The 19,024-nt window shown below is 39.2% G+C and overlaps 1 protein-coding gene across 1 annotated transcript in view; it reads right to left on the reverse strand.

Annotated features, from left to right (window-relative positions):
• LOC122812080 (gamma-aminobutyric acid type B receptor subunit 1-like) overlaps positions 1 to 19,024 on the reverse strand; it is a 4,315,174-nt gene that overhangs the window by 1,035,358 nt on the left and 3,260,792 nt on the right. The window lies entirely within an intron of this gene.

A 19,024-nucleotide genomic window follows, 5' to 3' on the forward strand; every position in this document is an offset into this window, starting at 1 on the left:
CTGGAGTGCCTTCTGTGTGGAGTCTGCATGTCCTCCTCGCGGTGGAGTGGCATTTGAAAGACATGCGTGAATGGGCGTGCCTTCATTGAAGGTTGAGCATTGGGCTGGCAACTTGGCCATGCAAAAATCTACTGTCAATCATTAGCAGACCGGAGCTCTGCTGTGGCGACCCCTAGCTGGGAAAAAGCCAGAAGAAGAAGAAGATGCTGTGTGTGTGTGTGTGTGTGTGTGTGTGTGTGTGTGTGTGTGTGTGGTGTCTGTGTACTGGTAATATATAATCCTTATGAGCTGGTCCCTTCTCTTTTGTCAGACATCATCACGTTCTTCTGTGGAACATGTATTACACCATTTTAATGTACCTAAGATATACTTGCAGTTAGTGACGTGGATCTTATCCGTTGAGTTTTGACTGACTGGTCCATGACATTTAAGCCTCTGACAGCACACACAGACACACACACAGACACACACACAGAGACACACACACACACACACACACACACACACACACACACACACACACACACACACACACACACAGATAGAGATGTATCATCTGCAATCATTCCACAACCGGATGGACATGAATATTTTTACTTCCTAGCTAAGGAACAATAGGAGCCAGCTGAAGAGGGTCTGCAGAAGACTCACAAAATTAGTGAACTGCTGTAAAGAAACAAACATGCAGGCATGCAAACATTGCACACCTTTGTACAGACCACGCCAAGGAAATCTCAAAGATGTGAAGGGTGAGGAGGAGAAATGTCAAATGTAGCTAGATGTAGAGAAACTCCACATTTGATAGCTACATAAATCTGTGAAGGCTAGAGAAGAGACTTTGATTACAGAGTATGAATTTAATGGTTACTTCACAGATAACTGAAATGTATGGCTACCTCACAGATAACTCAACTATAGAATCTCCAGCAATGAAATCCTAGTGTTTAAAGACCAAGAACACCATCTTCTTCTTCATCTTTCGGCTTTATCCTGGTTAGGGGTTGCCACAGTGGATCACCTGTCCGCTCATGATTGGCAGTGGAGTTTTACAGTGTCGAGTTGCCAGCCCGGCGCCCAACCTTCCACAGAAGGCACACACATGCACGCACTCACACCTAGGGCCAATTTAGAGTGTCCAATCCACCTACAGCATATCTTTAGGATGTGCTAGGAAACCGGAGCACCTGGAGGAAACCCACATGACCACAGGGAGGACATGCAGACTCCACACAGAAGGCACCCCAGCTGAGGATTGAACCAGAGAACCTCTTGCTGTGAGGTGGCAATGCTAACCACTGCACCACTGTGGCCACCCTAAAGACCAAGAACATCATCCCGATGACAAAATGTCTGTACTGGGTACAGCCTCTGAAATGTTCCAGCAATCTGAACTAATTCTGATGTCACCATATTGCAAATATAATGATACTTTTCTTGTTGATGGGTGGATCTTGAGTCTGGATAATGTTGTTGGTAAAATATCTAGGTTTTCATTGTTTAGGATTTTATAGTGTGAAAACCCATTATGCCCTCAAATGTTACCCATTAAATGGCATTTGTGGACAACATGGAGAATAGTGACAGCAAGGACTCTTGTCAAATTTTTATTATTTCAAATAACTTGTTACACCCTTTGTGTCCTTGGTCATGCAAGTAAGATTCTGAAAAGTCTTAGACCAAGCTACTCTGAGTGTTAACTATAATTAAAGGTACAGTGCATTGTTTTTGGAATATTTAAAGGGGTAATATAGCAGAGAGTTCATATGTAATATGCATGTGAATTATAACATTCACTATACAGATTTATGGTTCTAGGCAGAAATGCACATTCATACTTCTACCCACCCAAACACACACATACGTGTGTGTGTGTGTATGTGTGCGCGCACGCACGTGCATTTATATATATATAGATATTGTCGTTCGTTCATCTCTGTTACAAATAATAAGAAGGCTTGGGGTTTCATTCAGATGCTTTAATATATACAAACACATCAGGATGGATAGCAGCATCTTTAAATATGAATGAACTAAAAAATAGACCTTACATGCATACATGTTCACATCTCAACAGCTAACTACAGAATGGCAGTCAAGCTTGCACATGCTCAGTATTTATAGTCTAGTGCAAGCCCTTGGATAGCTTCTTAAAGGTATATACACATTCATTGATCTACATCCTACATCTTAAAACGATTGCCTTTCATGCAAAAATAATGTTAGAGTTAGGCATGCATTATTATAAACATTAGAAACAAACACAATGTTCATGTCCAAGTTACTTGATATATGCTAGAGGATGTAGAGATCTGACCATATTTCAAAACATAAGAGTTGGGACTACATTTAGCAACAGGGTCAGTCTGGTGCACAGCTCATATCAGGAACTTCTGGATTCATAATAGGAATGGGAATGTCCTCTGGAACTTCCTCTGGAACTGGAACACTGGACAACTCACTCTGAGATAAAGAGTCTCTCTCACAGGATATTTGCTGTGGTATAGATCAGATACCGGTCTCAAATCCTTCCAATTCCACCTAAAAGTTGCTCCTTCTGATTCTACAATGTACAGTCTCCGCTCTGGACCAATATTCTTCATGACACCAATCCGATCATAACCTATGGACGTTTGCATCCTTACCACTTCTCCCTCTTGTAATGGATCGAGTGATTTACTAGTCTTATCATAGCAGGACTTCTAGGAAAGGTGCTTCTTCATCAGATTGGCTTTCACTGATCTGCTGTTCTTGAAACATGGAACCAACAATTGACTACTGAGTGATAATGTGGTTCTGCTTTGTCTCGATAGAAGTCCCTGAGCAGGTGAACCAAGATGTTTATCAAGAGGGACATTTTTGAGATTAAAGAAATTCAAGAAAACATCACTATTGTCTCATTTAGACTTCTCAAGTAACTGCTTTGCACTTTGAACTGTATGTTCTGCCAAATCATTTGACTGCGAGTAATCTGGACTACATGTGACATGACTCACAAGTCCCATTCTTCTGCAAATCTTTTGAACTGTTGGCTTGTAAACTGTGTGCCACTGTCGGAAATAACTTTGTGCCATTCCATGCACAGCAAAATGACGTTTCATCTTAGCAATGACAGTAGTAGATGCTAGGTTAGGAAGTAAGTCAATCTCGAACAGAGTGGAGTATGAGTCTACTAACACAAAATAATGTTGACCATTCCACTCGAAGATATCAGTGGCTACTATCGACCCAGATAGTTCTGGAATCTGGTTAAGGTGAAGTGTTTCTTTTGCTGGTGCGGCTTTGTGCTATTACATACTGAACAAGATAAAAGTGCTCTCTCAATGTCTTGTGACATAAAAGGCCAAAATACTCACCCTTCTTTTGGCAGATTTGGTTCCTGAGTGACCACGATGCAAGACAGTAATGTACTCAGATTGAAAGGATTTTGGAACAATTGCTTTCAGACCTTTCATTATAATACCTTTGTCAGACAAAAATCTCATCTCTGTATGGAAATAAGGTTGCACTTCTTGAGGTAAATTAGATTGCTTTGATGGTCATTCCTGACTGATAAAGTGGTTGAGCCTTTGTAAAACTGTATATGTGGCTGTGTGATCTTTCAGCTCATCAAGACATGTGGAAGAAAAATTTCTCAATTCCATAACTTCAAAATCATCGAGCAGTTCAGAACCTTGATTGTCATTCTGTTCAGTGGCATTTCTGGGTGATCTGGATAATGTATCAGCAAAATAAAGAAGTTTGCCTTTCTTGTAGACAAGACTGAAATTGTACTTTTGCAATCTCAGCATCATACATTGCAGTCTGGCTGGAGCTGAATGCATTGGCTTACTCAGGATTGCGAATAATGGTTGGTGATCTGTTTTGACCTGGATAGGTCTACCATAAACATAATCATGGAACTTCGAACATGCAAACACAATTGCCAAAAGATCTTTCTCAATCTGGGCATACTGCTGTTCAGTTTGGGTAAGAGTTCTCGATGCATAGGCAACAGGTTGATCCTCTTGTAGAATGACTGCACCAAGTTCAAATTTTGAAGCATCACAGGAAATTGCAACTGGCTTGTGAACATCAAAGTACCTGAGCATCAGCAAAATGGCAACTCTCTGTTTCAGAACATCAAATGCTCTTTTGTGTTGCTCTAGCCAAAACCAGGATACATCTTTATATGTTTACTCTCTGAGTGACAATGAGAGTTGGCTCAAATCTGAGATGAACTTGCCTAGGTATTTGACCATGCCAAGAAACCATTGCAGGGCTTCAACACTGTCTGAAGCTGGCATCTTGAGAATGGCTGTTTGTTTTGAATGGTCTGGTCGCAGGCTTGTACTCATGAATAAATGACCAACATAAGGAACTTCTTGTAATCTGAATTTGCATTTCTGTGCATTGAGCTTAAGATTCACTTGATGTGCCCTTTCTAGTACTTTTCTGAGGTTTCTGTCATGCTCAGTTTCATCATGACCTCCTACTAGTATGTTGTCTACTATGATAGCACAAAGATACCCGGAAAAAATTTGCTCCATTGCATGCTGAAAGACTTCACTCACAGAATTTATCCCAAATAGCATTCTCAGAAATCTGTACCTGCCAAACAGAGAACTGAAAGTAGTGAGCAATGAAGATTTTTTTATCAAGCTGAATTTGCCCAAAGAACCCTTTGCATCTAAGACAGAAAAAATAGTGGCATTTGGCATTGAGGCTGCAACTTCTTTGACTGTGTGTATTGGGATAGTTGATCCTCTTGTAGAATGACTGCACCAAGTTCAAATTTTGAAGCATCACAGGAAAGGTGCAACTGGCTTGTGAACATCAGTGGCAACTAACACTAGGTAAGACTACAATCCAAACTGTAGCTTGCTACAGATCCCACCCTATGCCCCAAGATTCTCGCTACACCTTTCTACACATACTGGAAAAAAATATTAAGATACAACTAAACACCATAATACTGGGTGATTTCAACTACCCTCCCATTAACTGGGAACACTACTCGTGTACCAACACCTTTGCCCAATGGTTCTTGGAATTCATAAATTCCAATGCCCTGGATCAACTAATCCATAGACCCACCAGGGGCTCCAATGTCCTAGACCTGGTAATTACCAACATGGAAATTGATGCTCCACACCAATGGTCACCCCCTTGTTGGTCAGATCTAACCATAAGCTGATCACCCTTGACATCCACATCCCTCCCCCACCCCTCCAAGTAAGGAAACCTCCGTAAAAAACTTCTCCAAAGCCAACTTCATGCTACTCAAGTCAGAAGTGACAAACGTCATGACACCTATGCAGACGGGAACTGAATGTTTGACTACTGTATCCTACACTAAGGCACTGTACAAGCACATACACTCATGCATGAATCATGCCATGCCAAATAGAACCAAGATGCTCTCCTCCAAAAAAAAAAGAAGCCAATCTGGTGGACCCCTGCCATAAACAAACTTTGCAACAAAAGGAAGAAATGCTGCAGAAAAAAGGAAAATCTCAGGATGCAAAAAACTCCCTTACCAGCTTCAGTAAGAAGCTGAGATCCCTCATAAAATCCTCCAAAGCTAGTTATGAAAATAAAATTGCCAAAGATTTCAAAGACTAACCATAAGTCATTCTATAGCTATGTCTAGAATCTAAATGGCAATGCTCAGATATGCTCTGAGCTACAACAGAATGGCATTTAATAGACTGATTCCAAGGATATTGCCAATATCCTGGCAGATCTATTCAGTGCCAACTTCACCCCCCTCTCACCCACTAAAGGGCCCATCTCAATACCAAAAGATTGCCAAATTCCAGTAATAATGGCCACACAGGTAAAAAAACTGTACTCTCCAAAGCTAAGAATATAGCATCCATGGGACCAGATGACATCCCGGGCTGTGTACTATATGAACTACAAAATGAACTGGCAACTCACCTAAGTGTCATGTTTAATCATAGCCTCACCTTAGGCTTCGTGCCCACTGAGTGGCGCACAGCTACAGTTATCCCACTCCACAAGGGGGGATCCACCTTGGATCCTGGGAACTACTGCCCCATCAGTCTGACGAGCCTTATCTGCAAAGCCATGTAACGTATTATCACGGAACTTATAAACAAAGTCATTGGCAACCTTCAAACACTGGACCCCACCCAGTTTGGGTTTGTGAAGGGCCGATCTTGTCTCTTGAACCTGACTGATTTCTTCGAATCAGTCTCCAGAGCTGGACCTCACCAAGGCCTTCGACACCATCCCCCACTCTGGAATCATAGATAAACTTACTAAGCTGGGCATTAATCCCTTCATCACTCGATGGGTTGCCAACTGGCTTACTGACAGAACCCACACTGTAAAAGTAGCCAACTCCAAATCCAGCTCCAGACAAGTACCAAGTGGAGTACCTCAGGTTTCAGTCCTGGGACCGCTCTTGTTTGGCATCTACTTCTTTGAAGTACAGGCCAACATTAAGGGACTCTGGCTAACAAAGTTCGCAGATGACTGCAAACTGGGAGTCATTATTGAAACCCCCAAATGATGTGGATATTCTACAAAAGGGCCTTACAGAAACAGATGCTTGGTGCCAGAGCCATGGGCTCAAGCTCAATGCCAAGAAATGTATAGTTATCCCCTTTGGGAAAAAAACAGGTACCCGTGAATTACCACATAGGTGGCAGTACACTAAACAACAAAAGTGTGATAAGAGACTTAGGGACACAGGTGGACAGTAGTCTCACCTTTGATAACCACATCACCACAACAGTCAGGAAATCCTTCTATGTGGCACACCTCATCACTAAGAGCTTTTCATCCATAAAAAATGAGGTCATTGTCCCACTGTACTCATCCCTCATTAGACCCATTATATAATACAACGTCCCATTTAGTATGTACCTCTCAAGACATCTGCAACAACTGGAAAGGCCACAGAAATACCTCACTAAAAGAATCACAGGCCTAAAGCAGATGCCCTTTGCTGACTGTTTAAAAAAACCCCAGCTATACTCTGTTACATATCGTCCACTCAGAGGTGATCTCTGCTTAACATACAAGGCCATGTCAAACCCAGAGCTTTTGGACATGCTATACTTAAAATAATCCCAATCTCTCAGAGCCAAATGCTCCAGGGATCTAAACCTTGTCATCACAATGAACAAAACATGCTGGAGGGATGGGTTCCTGACTCAGAGACTCCTCGGACTCTGGAATAGACTGCCCATACATGTCAATCAGAGCGCCTCTTTGGCCCTATTCAAAAGGAACCTTGACGATTGGATGGGAGATAGGAAATTCACCCTGGACATCACTTCAGTCACCTTGCTAGACAGGGGTCCAGGGAAGTAAATATTGTGGGAAGAAATAGCCAGGGAATTGTTATGGCTAGGGTTGCATAGGCCCTAGGTCCGATAGCCTAGTACAACCCTATGAACCTATCTGAGCCTTGGTGGACTGGCAATTCTCTGTTTCAGGACATCAAATGCTCTTTGGTGTTGCTCTAATCAAGACCAGGATACATCTTTATGTGTCAGCTCTCTGAGTGGCACTGAAGGTTGGCTCAAGTCTGGGTTGAACTTCCCTAGGTATTTGGCCATGCCAAGAAAACATTGCAGGGCTTCAATATTGTCTGGAGCAGGCAGCTTGAGAATGGCTGTTTGTCTGAAGGGTCTGGTCACAGGCCTGTACACATGAATAAATGACCAACATAAGGAACTTCTTGTAGTCTGAATTTGCATTTCTGTGCATTGAGCTTAAGATTCACTTGACGTGCCCTTTCTAGAACTTTTCTGAGGTTTCTGTCATGCTCGGTCTCATCATGACCTCCTACTCATGGTCGTCTACTATGATAGCACAAAGACACCCAGAAATATGTTGCTCCATTGCATGCTGAAAAACTTCACTCACAGAATTTGTCCCAAATGGCATTCTCAGAAATCTGTACCTTCCAAATGGAGAACTGAAAGTAGTGATCATTGAGGATTTTTTTATCAAGCTGAATTTGCTAAAATGAACTCTTTGCATCTAAGACCGAAAAAATAGTGGCATGTGGCATTGAGGCTGCAACTTATTTGACTGTGTGCATTGGATGGTGAGTTCTTTTTAGCCCTTTGTTCAAATCTCATGAATCAATACATACTCTGATGTCATTTGAGCTTTTCTTATGAGCTACCACCATGGTAGTACTCATTCTGTTGGAGTTTCCACTGAACAAATTACACCTTGTCGCGCCATTTTGTCTAACTTGGCCTTAACTCTGTCTTGCATGGCCACTGGAACTTTACATGCAGGCTTGATAACTGGACTGACCTCTGGGTCTAACCACATGGAGTACACAACTGGAAGTTTGCCTAGTTTGTCTTGGACAAGATCAGCATAAGTAGAAAAAATGTGCTGGACAAAATTATAGTAGTGGTCTTTTAAGCTAACATGATGGACTTCCTTATTAAATGAAATCAGTCCCATTTTCCCATGAGCCCTAATAATGACTCAACGTGCCTGTTTACCACATAAAATAATAAGTCATAGCTTCTTTCTGCAGAGTGACATGAAAGAATAACTAAGCCTTAGGTTTGAATTTTTTCACTTCCATAGGCAACAAGTTTTGCACACCTTGCCAAATCAAGCCTTTACACACTTTAGTAAACATTTCTGCAGACAAAATATTGCACTTAGAAACTGTGTCACCTTTGAGCTCTGTGGGTTTGCCTTTTATCTGAACAGTACAAAGTACTTCATTCTTTATGGTTAAATCTACTGCATTGACCATTTCATGAAGCACTGACACACCATCAATATAAAGAGTAGTGTTGCCACTGTCTAACTGATCAATTAGTTTCTTAAAATGTTCCCTTTTAGTAAAAGAGTGCCCATACTCTTATGATTTACAAAATCTTTTGAAATGATTCCATGTATTACATTTGTGGCATTGTTGACCAAAAGCTAAATATTTTCCCGTTTAGAGTCATGACTTCTGCCACAACTACAACAGTTGGCAATGAAAGAGGGTTGTGCCCATGCTTTGAGTTTGCTAACTCACTATTGTGCTTCACTGAGGCTGTGCAAAGTCTGGAATGTGCTAGAAAGTTCTGGAGAGACCTGAAGCACTCTCTAGGAAACCCCATAGCTGCCACATGCTTGGGCCTGTTTCTTTTAACCACGTGGTGCATACTATCAATATGAGCTTTATCACTGTGCTTTCTACAGCTGCTGTCATTTGTAAACATATTTGTGTGCTTTTCTGTGAGATCATATAGCTGACAAATCTCAATGACCACTGTCACAAAGCAAAATCTTTCTCACATCATCATCTTTTATAGCACACAAAACTTGGTCCTTTATAAACTCATCCCTTAAGTCACCAAATCTGCAAAAGTTTCACCAGGCTTTTGATCCCTTGTATAAAATAAGTGCCTTTCCATTATAACATTTGTCTGGGGGTTACACACTTCTCTAAATTCATGTTTTAAGCACTCGGGGTCCTCCCTTGACTCAGCCTGTACAACAATATGATGGTTTTCCCCTTCTCCAGCATAAATAGCAGGTACATACACAAATGAGCATTCTCTTTCTATAGCCTCTGACTCAGCTAAATTAAGTAGAATAAATGCTTTTGTATGATCATTTTTATCAGACAATGCAGCCTGTATGAAAATGTCATACTCTTGCTCAAACACTCTCCAATTCTCAGCAATATTGCTGTCAAACACAAGTGCACTGGGCTTTTGAAATCTGTCTGCCATACTCACAAAGTATACACAAACACACTGAAAATATGGCCCTTGTTAATTATGCATGAGCAAATCATTCTGCAAGCTTGTAACAACATTCAAATGCACAAAAAACTCTTTGAAATACTTTACTTTGTGAAATATGCTCTGTAGTCTGCAAAATAGCTATACTGTAACCTTGCAGAAACACGCAAATACTTTATACACTTCTGAAATCTTGGTTGTCTTTGCTTAATATGAAAAATGCACATGCCTTGCAAAAATGTGGCTGTTTCCCTTTATTCTTTTTATGCAATCTGACTTTATTTCAAACATTTTCCATAGTAATTTGAATATTTTTATCAATATTGTACATATTTGCTTATGTGAAAATTATTTAGAGTGTTCTGTATGCCTCATTTCATATTATATGAATAAGAAATAGTGCTGAGCAAGATTTATATCTAAAATTTGTTTCTGACCTGCTTTATGAAGTATGCACAATTTTGGGATGGTCCACTGCTGTATATTCCACCAGCATCTGGATAAGTGCTTTAAATTGTTTTTGCCAAGATGTTTTAAGCTTCATGCCCCTTTAGTATGCCGGTTCCGACTTCAGACCATTTTAGATATGTTGTTTCTGTCATCAGGTCCTTTAGACATCCCGCATTTGACACCATGTTGCTTGTTCGTCACTGTTACAAATAATAAGAAGGCTTGGGGTTTTGTTCAAATGATTTAATATATACAAATACATCAGGATGGATAGCACCATCTTTATATATGAATGAACTAAATAACAAACATGTTCACATCTCAAAAGGTAACTACAAAATGGCAGTCAGGCTCGCACGTGCTCAGTACTCATACTCTAGTGCAAGCCGCAAGCCCTTGGATAGTTTAAAGGTATATACACATTCAATGATCTACAGATATTTATATATATATATATATATATATATATATATATATATATATATATATATATACACATACACACACGCACACATGCACACACACACACACACACACACACACACACACACACACACACACACACACACACACACACACACACACACACACACAAACACACAGTATATGGATTACCTTCAGTTTGCTGAAGTACCAGAAGGACACAATTCATATTATCAAGAAGAAAACATCGCAATGCTACATAAATGAAACTTCGTAGTGGCAAAACTTGTAATGTTGAAGTATCTATTGCACATGTCACAAGCCACTCTTATGGTGTCAGATTGCACTGCAGTCATAAGAACAGATTCTACATTTAAATAGGCCATGGAAAACAAGTGGAATGGAGATCGCAGTCAGTGAGGATTGGGAAATTTACCCTTTTCCCCACTGTAGTGAAATCTCAGAGGTGGTATATTTAATTAGTATGGATATACGAGATGCAGTCTCCCACAAGGGGGTTGCAGGAGTGCTTGCTCCCTACAAAACCATTGACAAAGCTACAATTTTGTTTTTATTGCTTGGTTTAAATGTAGAATCTGTTCTTATGACTGCAGCATGATCTGTAGTAATAAAAGTGGTTTCTGACATGGGCAATAGGTACTTTGACATTATATGTTTTGGCACTACGAAGTATCATTGTGATGCTTTTGTCTTGATGATATGAATTTCAGCTTTCTGGTAAACAGAAAGTCTATTCTAAATGAATTACCATTTATTCCTTTTGTATACAGCCACTGAAATATGCAACTTCTTGTGGATGGGGTGAGTAAGAGGCATACTGTCATTGGTAGTGTAGACAACAGAACATTTTTCCATGCTAAAAATGCAGCATACCTGTGGACAATACACATGTGTGGAACATATGCATGTGTCCACAAAAGTTATCCACGACATACTTTACTGTGGAAATATTGCCATCTACATAGTATGGTTTACAAATGAAGTGTTACAGACATAAGCAGTATCATAATACACAGGTAGTATCTTCCATGCAAATCTTCAAATTCAAACACAGCATATTTCAAGAGCACTATAGTCATGTCCATAATGAACACAAACCTAATAAAGGGACATAAGACTGATGTGACATAAGATAAGTAGACATACCATGGTATCAAGGCAGCTACTCTACTTCCCCATGTAGAGGTAATCCCATGTATGTGAGCATCTCCGAATACTAAGGATTTACATGACATATTGGCTGCCATATTTTGTTCTTCAGCACTATTCATTAATGGAACTTATTAGCATGCAATGTTTCAGAATTTTCAGGAACTGATAGCACACAGTGCTAATATCAGTCAACCCTTGTTATGCCCAAAAGTATGTGCCAAAATCTAAAAGGGACAGGGAGAGAGCTCTGTTTGTGTAAAGGGATAATGTTATTACTATGACACAGACAGGTCAGTTTTAATTAGTGTCTGAAGCAGCTGTTAGAGCTGGTAGGGGAAAAGAAGAATGCTGAAACTATGCCTTACCATCCTTCTTCCACGGAGACAAGAGGATGGCATCACAATGTGAGGAAAGCCATATTTGAATCTACAGTGCATCTCAGAGATATGAACAGTGGCCAGAGTAGGTGAATGTGCTGTAATAACTTTTAAGAGGGATGTGGCTTCATCTATAGAGATGCTTATGCCTAACACCTGACAATGCTCTTCTGAATGATGTCAGCATACAGTGAGTTGGGCCTCTCAGCACAGTGTGACTGTGTCAAGCCATCATCTCTGTTTGTGTGCAGCACTGTTGTCTCCCAGTGTCACTCTTCTCCTGCACACTGTCTTCACCAGTCCACATCAGTCTGTGGCAATGGCCAGGGGGTGGTGGTGGTGGTATGACATTGGCATCAAGGACAGGAGAGCCACACTGCTTCATAAGCCATCACATCCGCCAGAGCCACCACATGTTAACAGAGAAAAATAGTCCTGCAAATAAACATGTGTAAGATGCAGGACATATTATTAGAGTGAGAGATGAGCAGACTTATAGAAATGTCTACGTTTTTCAGCAACATATTTAGTATTGCAAACAGAGTGCAGTACAGTGCTACCTGGATATCTATTAATATGCAGTAGTCTTAGCAGCATGACATATTTTGTGTAAATACAGAACAGGATAATTAATGTGTAATGCAGAGCTGATACTGGTTCACACATATTAGTAAAGCAATCACTGTGCACACATGTTAACTGTAAACAGGTGTGGTAAGATACTAAACCTAAGCAGTTCTAGAAACTGTTTGAGCCAATATCTCCTACTGTTATAAACTTGTTTTGTCTTGCTGATAAAATGTAAAAAAAAATAAACAGTTATGATTAGCACATTACCCAGTCATCCATGATTGAATATTTCAAGCATGGGCATTAATGCCCTTCTAGCTTGCCAATACACCAAAACACTTGTTCCAATAAATATACCAAAACACGTGTTCCAATAATAAGTGTCCAGGCTGTTCTTAAAAATATCTAAACTAGTACTTCCTTTAATGTAATTTGGTTGGTTGTTCCATGCATCAGCTACTCTGTTAGAGAATCAATTAGTACACTTCTCATTCCTATAGAATCTTCTACATAGGTTATCTGATGATTCTCTAGTACTTTTTAATAACCTCAAACATTCCCAGAGGTAGTTGTCTCTAAATAACCTATATACCTGAATATGATTTCCTCTTAGATATCTATAAGAGACACTGCATAGGTTCAGATATTTTAGTCTTTCATAATAACTTAAATTTTCACATCCATGGATGCCCTTGGTATATTTCTGCTGTACTCTTTCCAGTTTACTCATACTTGTTTTCTTGTAGGGTTTCCATATTGTTATTCCATAATTAAGTTTGGGTCTAATGTAACTAGCAAACAATGACTTTGTCATTTTTGATTTACTATACTTTATAAATCTTTTTATACAACCTATAGTTCTATGATTATCATTAATCAATTAGTTGATATGATTAGAAAAACTCATAGCTGGATGTACTCATATACCAAGGTCCTTAAATGAATCTACAGTTTCAATCATTGTGTGCTGTATTAAAAAAGTACCTTTCAATTTATGTCTCCAAAATCTATATGCTTAGTTTTTGATGTATTTATCAGCATGTTATTCTCCTGTGCCCAAATGGTCAAGTTATTTTGCAAACATGCCTTATCTGCAACACATGTAATCAGTTTACCCAATTTCAAGTCGTCTGCATATAGAATGTAGAACACCTCAGATGAAAAAGTTAGGTCTGAAAGATACAATCTAAATAAGTAAGGGCCTAGGGCAGAGTCCTGTGGGATACCCTGACTGTAACCAAGGATTTCACCTGTCCAGTTGCTGTATGATACTTGCCATGCCCTATTTGTAAGCCATGTAGCTATCTGTTTTATCAAGAGTATGTCAATACCTAGTTGTTCTAATTTACTGATCAGTGTTTTGTATATGACCCTGTCAAATAAAAGTTAAATCTATATAATTTACATCACAATATGATTTTTCATTCATAGTTGTTATTATATTGTTACAGAACATCATGTTACAGGTGGCAATACATCTCTTTTCAACATATGCATGCTGCTATATGCTTTCAAGTCCCAACCTATCCAATTCTGACAATAACTTATCCAATACTACCTTCTCCATTATTTTTCCACAACATGAAAGTAGACTTAAAGGTCTATATGACTCTGGGTTTGTCCTACTCCCCTTTCCCTTAAAGACAGGCTTAAAAAGTGCATGTCTCCAATCTTGAGGAATCTCCTCATATTTATATGACCTAGTGAATAATAGATACAATGGTGCCATAAGGTCTTGCTGAAGTGTTTTCAGGTCATTTTTACTGATTCTGTCTCCTCCCACGTGCTTTGTTTTTTTCAATATAATCTAATTTGATTTGAGTATTTGAGGTTAACTGGATATTACTAGGAAAACTTCTCACCCCTTTTGTGGAGCCAAACTGTTTTGCATAAGATTTTGTGAATATATCTATAATCTGTTGTGTCTGAGAATAAATCTTAGAATCTGTGCACAGTTTATCAATTTGTATGTCTTTACTCTTTCCACATCTTATGTATTATAAAAAGGTTTCCTATTATGCTGAATATCTTTATAAAATGTTTCTTCTATTTTTTCTTGATCTTGTCTCACACTATGCTTAATCTGTTTGTCCAGCTTGTTTATTTCAGTTTTCAAATATGTAGTTTAACATCTCTTCCATTTCTTATATTTTTTGTCTCTCACCTTAATCAGATATCTTGTTCTTATGGAAATATATCCCCCTGATTTTGTATGCCTAGGTCCTGATGTAAAAACCTTTTTTGATTTTTTGCACTCAAACAATGTCTCTTTCAAAACTTTCTACATTCCTTCTGCAGTTTTTCAGCTGAACACGTCACTCCAGTTAGTTTTACATAGGGAATGTTTTGCTCCCATATAATCTGTAATTAACCTTCTGTACATTGGTTTAGATTTCAGTTTGGCAGAATTATCTAGCAACAAATTAACCTTTATAACCCCATGATCACTGCACATCAACGGTGGTAAAACTTGAATTGAAGTAACAGTAATTTCTTTAGGAACACAAACAATGTCTAGTATATTCTGTCCCCTTGTAGTTTTTTTTTACAATCTGAAGCAACTGTTGTTCCTGAATATACATTGTGAAAAATTTCCTTATTAATGTTGTTGAATCAATATTTTTCCAGTCTGTTTGTGGTAAAGTTAAGTCCCCAGCTAATATTATTCTTCACTCTTCTGTTTCATGCAAGAACTGTATGAATTCCTTTAGGTCATCTGCACTTGAGTTTGGTGGTCCATACACTCCAATAATTATCTGTTTCAGGGTTGTCTTTACTGTCACAGTTACATAGACTATAGTATTGGTGTTATCACTGAACATGTAATAATCATATCCAGGGAAAGTTTATTGATTGGGATGACTTCTGTGACTCTTTGCCTCCTCTAAACACTCTTCTCCCAGACAGGAAGTTATTCAATGTAACTCAGGTGATTAAGCCCTCTGTGTTGGGGTTACCAGTTGTGTGCTAGAGGACAGTGAGCCTGAGAGATATCACCAATGCTTATGCAGGAAGCACTGAAACAGTGCTAGGATGCCCTAGCCCTATGTCTGGCATTCTTCAAAAGGTGATTATGACCTACTAAGCGTGACCTCTCTTTAGGTGTGCCTCCATCTCCCTCCACAGTTGACAATGACCTCCTCATTCATCTAGTCCAAATGCCATCCAGTCTTGACCAAGGCCTAGGGCCACAAAGACCACTTGCATCACTCCAGCTTATTGTCATTATCCATCCCATCAAATATAGGTTAGCAGGAGTTGTGTCATAATTCCTCCCCCTCACCAGGTCCTATAGGTGCCTGGACTGCACAAATAAACCCAGGTCTGGGACACTCTCAGGGCTTTATCTATCTTCACCAATTATCTTTTATATCATATCTGGTGAGCTGTATAACATTTTTGGTTTGTGTTGTATATGTACATGGTTAGAGTGCTCTTGCATGCGTTGATGTACAGGAACACTTTTCCATTGAAGATACCGCCTGTATATTGTGATGCTGTCTACATTTGTGAGGCTTTATATGGAAGCTGTTTAATATAGATGTCAAAAATTCCATTGTAATACTTGTTATAGGCACCTCTTCTGTGTACTGATGCATATTTTTCCATGTATGTGTATTGGACATAGCTATTGCTATGTTCTTAGCACAGAACGCTATTTGCCAATCTGCAATGTCCACGACAGTATGCCACATACCAGTTAAATATATACGTAGTTGGATATCTATGTGGCTGTGCAGAAAAGTAAATCACTAGGATGTTCAGACATAGTATGTTTTGTCTTGTACACACACATGTATGCCTGGTGTGTTTGTGTGTGTGTTTGTGTGCCTGGTGTGTGTGTGTGTGTGTGTGTGTGTGTGTGTGTGCGTGTGTGTGTGTGTGTGCCTGGTGTGTGTGTGTGGACACAGCCAGGGCTGGATCATGGTCAAATGAGGCCCTAGGCAGGATAATGGAGCAGCCTACTCTCCCGCAGCCATTGCAGTGACAAATTACTTGGCTGTTTCTCTCCAGTTACCATAAACACTGTTCATATCTGTCAGTCTATTTTACTTTTACAACTATCACAGAGATATGGGTTTCATGTACAACTTTTATTTAAAATGTTACAGAAAAAAACTGACAGCTATTATCTAAACAAAATATAACAAAACGTTGAAGACAGACTTAGGATGAGAAACATTCAGTTTCTCTTCCCTTAAAATTAACATTTAGTTAAAATGCATCTGGCAAACCATTAAACTAAAAGAGATGCACCATGATTCATTCTCATATAGCATACAGTGAAATACTAATTAGCATCAAAGTGCAGAGTGCAGAAATTCAAAAGACAAATTTATAATGTATTTGCTGACAGCCTGGGACAGCACACTGAATGTCCCTTTTCAGGAGCAGCCCAAGAGTATTTTTAGGTAAAGTAACTTGACAGGGGCATACAGAAGACAAATGAATGCTGAGGAAATAAAATCACGTCCTACAGGAAGCAAATATTTAATGGTTCATAGCCTTAGTCATCACAACTCATCTGTACTATTTGCTAGACAAACTGTTGTAGTCAGACTAGAAAATTATGTTTCTCTATGACTGAATTTGACAGACTATAATTCTCTGTGATTTACAAAAAAGAAAAAGAAAACTAAGTTAAAGGAGGCTCAGCAGTTGGTGTGGAGGGTTAAGGCTATTGCTTCCTATAATTAAGGTTCAGGGCTAGAATCTGAGCAAGTGACTTTATCAGTCAGTGCCTACTAACTAGGGCATTGCACACACTCCCCCTCCCACCAGTTATAGTAAAACACTGCTCAATACTATGAATGCATACTATTTCACTTCTTTACTTTTATAATGAAGAGATTTGGATTTAATTTTACAGCAAAAACACCGGCAGCCATTTGCTGCTCCTGTTAAGTCTGTCTGGGAAAACAGATTTAACTGGAGCAGCAGCAGCAAACATTTCTTCCCTTGAAATTCACATATATTGAAAATGCATCTAACAATGCATTAAACTACAAGAGACCTGCTAGGATTCAGTCAAATATCATGCAGTGAAGCAGCTATGTGAAGGATGCAGGAATTCAGAAGACAAATGTGTAACATTTGCCAAAAGCCTGGGACAGACCACTGGACGCAAGTGTCCCTCTTCAGGGAAGCCCAGGAACATTGTCTGATGACGCAACTTATGTCTTGAGAAATACCAGACTACATAATATTAATTGCAACAGAACTGCCACATAATTAATGATTTAGGATACAAGTAATTTAAAATATTGAAAAAAAAAACATCCATAGGATGTTCTTTTCTTATTTCTTGTATTTTCATTGCATTTAATGTACTACTGCTGTTACAACATGTAAGGGATCTGTTGTCCTGTTACCAATCTGACTTTAGGCATATTAACTGGTTATTGAAACAGACAAATGATACTAGTAAGGATTAGGAGTGGTAGCATCCTTCACAGCAGCGCTAAATTAGTCACAATGGATCCATTGCATTTCCTTTTCTATTTTTCTTGTTAATATTATTTTATTGTAATTACCTTCCTGAAAAATTCCCACCCCAGTCATATGCAGAAAGCATTGAGGGTTGCTCTGTTCCATGGCCACCATCAGATCTCCACTACCACTGTTGTCAAGACAGTTGTACTCCAGTAGCACTTAAATACTCCCTATACAAATCTATCTACACAACAGATAAATGATGCAAACCTTACAATACTAAATAACAAAATTGTTCTAGCCTTTAGAACAATCAACTCCACCTGATTCTTACCTGATTCTGATACTTGTATGATGCTGGAAGTTGCTGCCATATTCTAACTGTCTTTTTAACTCTGCTATAGATGATGATCTCAAATAAATCTGAATTATTGCTGTGCTGCATAATGCTAGTTAAATTTGTTTAAGTTATGGCTACAGTATGTGCAATGTAGCGCAGACATTTGATCTACCAAAAGTGCTTATAAAGTGAAGCAGAGCCAGTTAAAATGGGCATTCTGTATAGACTGCTCAAATAAAACTGCAATTATCATTTTCTGTAGTATAATCTGCAGTCTGACAAAACAATAACAACAGTGCACACACATCCCCCTGACACACACCTAGTTCCAGATCTCATGTACAGTCATTTGTAAAACTGCAACAACAACATACACTCGAGGAATCTCTATTTAAATCTCCCATGGAAAGGTGCTGTGCCCATTAGCTTCAAAATCTCTAGTGCACACTGAAGGAAAGACATTAAGCTGCCACAGCAACTTAATCATGAATCTCTATGCTGTTCAAATCTCCTGTGCACACACTGATGGA

This window comes from Protopterus annectens, chromosome 9.part0 (genome assembly GCF_019279795.1).
Source record: "Protopterus annectens isolate FY-2018-M chromosome 9.part0, PAN1.0, whole genome shotgun sequence".
NCBI classification, from domain to species: Eukaryota; Metazoa; Chordata; order Ceratodontiformes; family Protopteridae; genus Protopterus; species Protopterus annectens.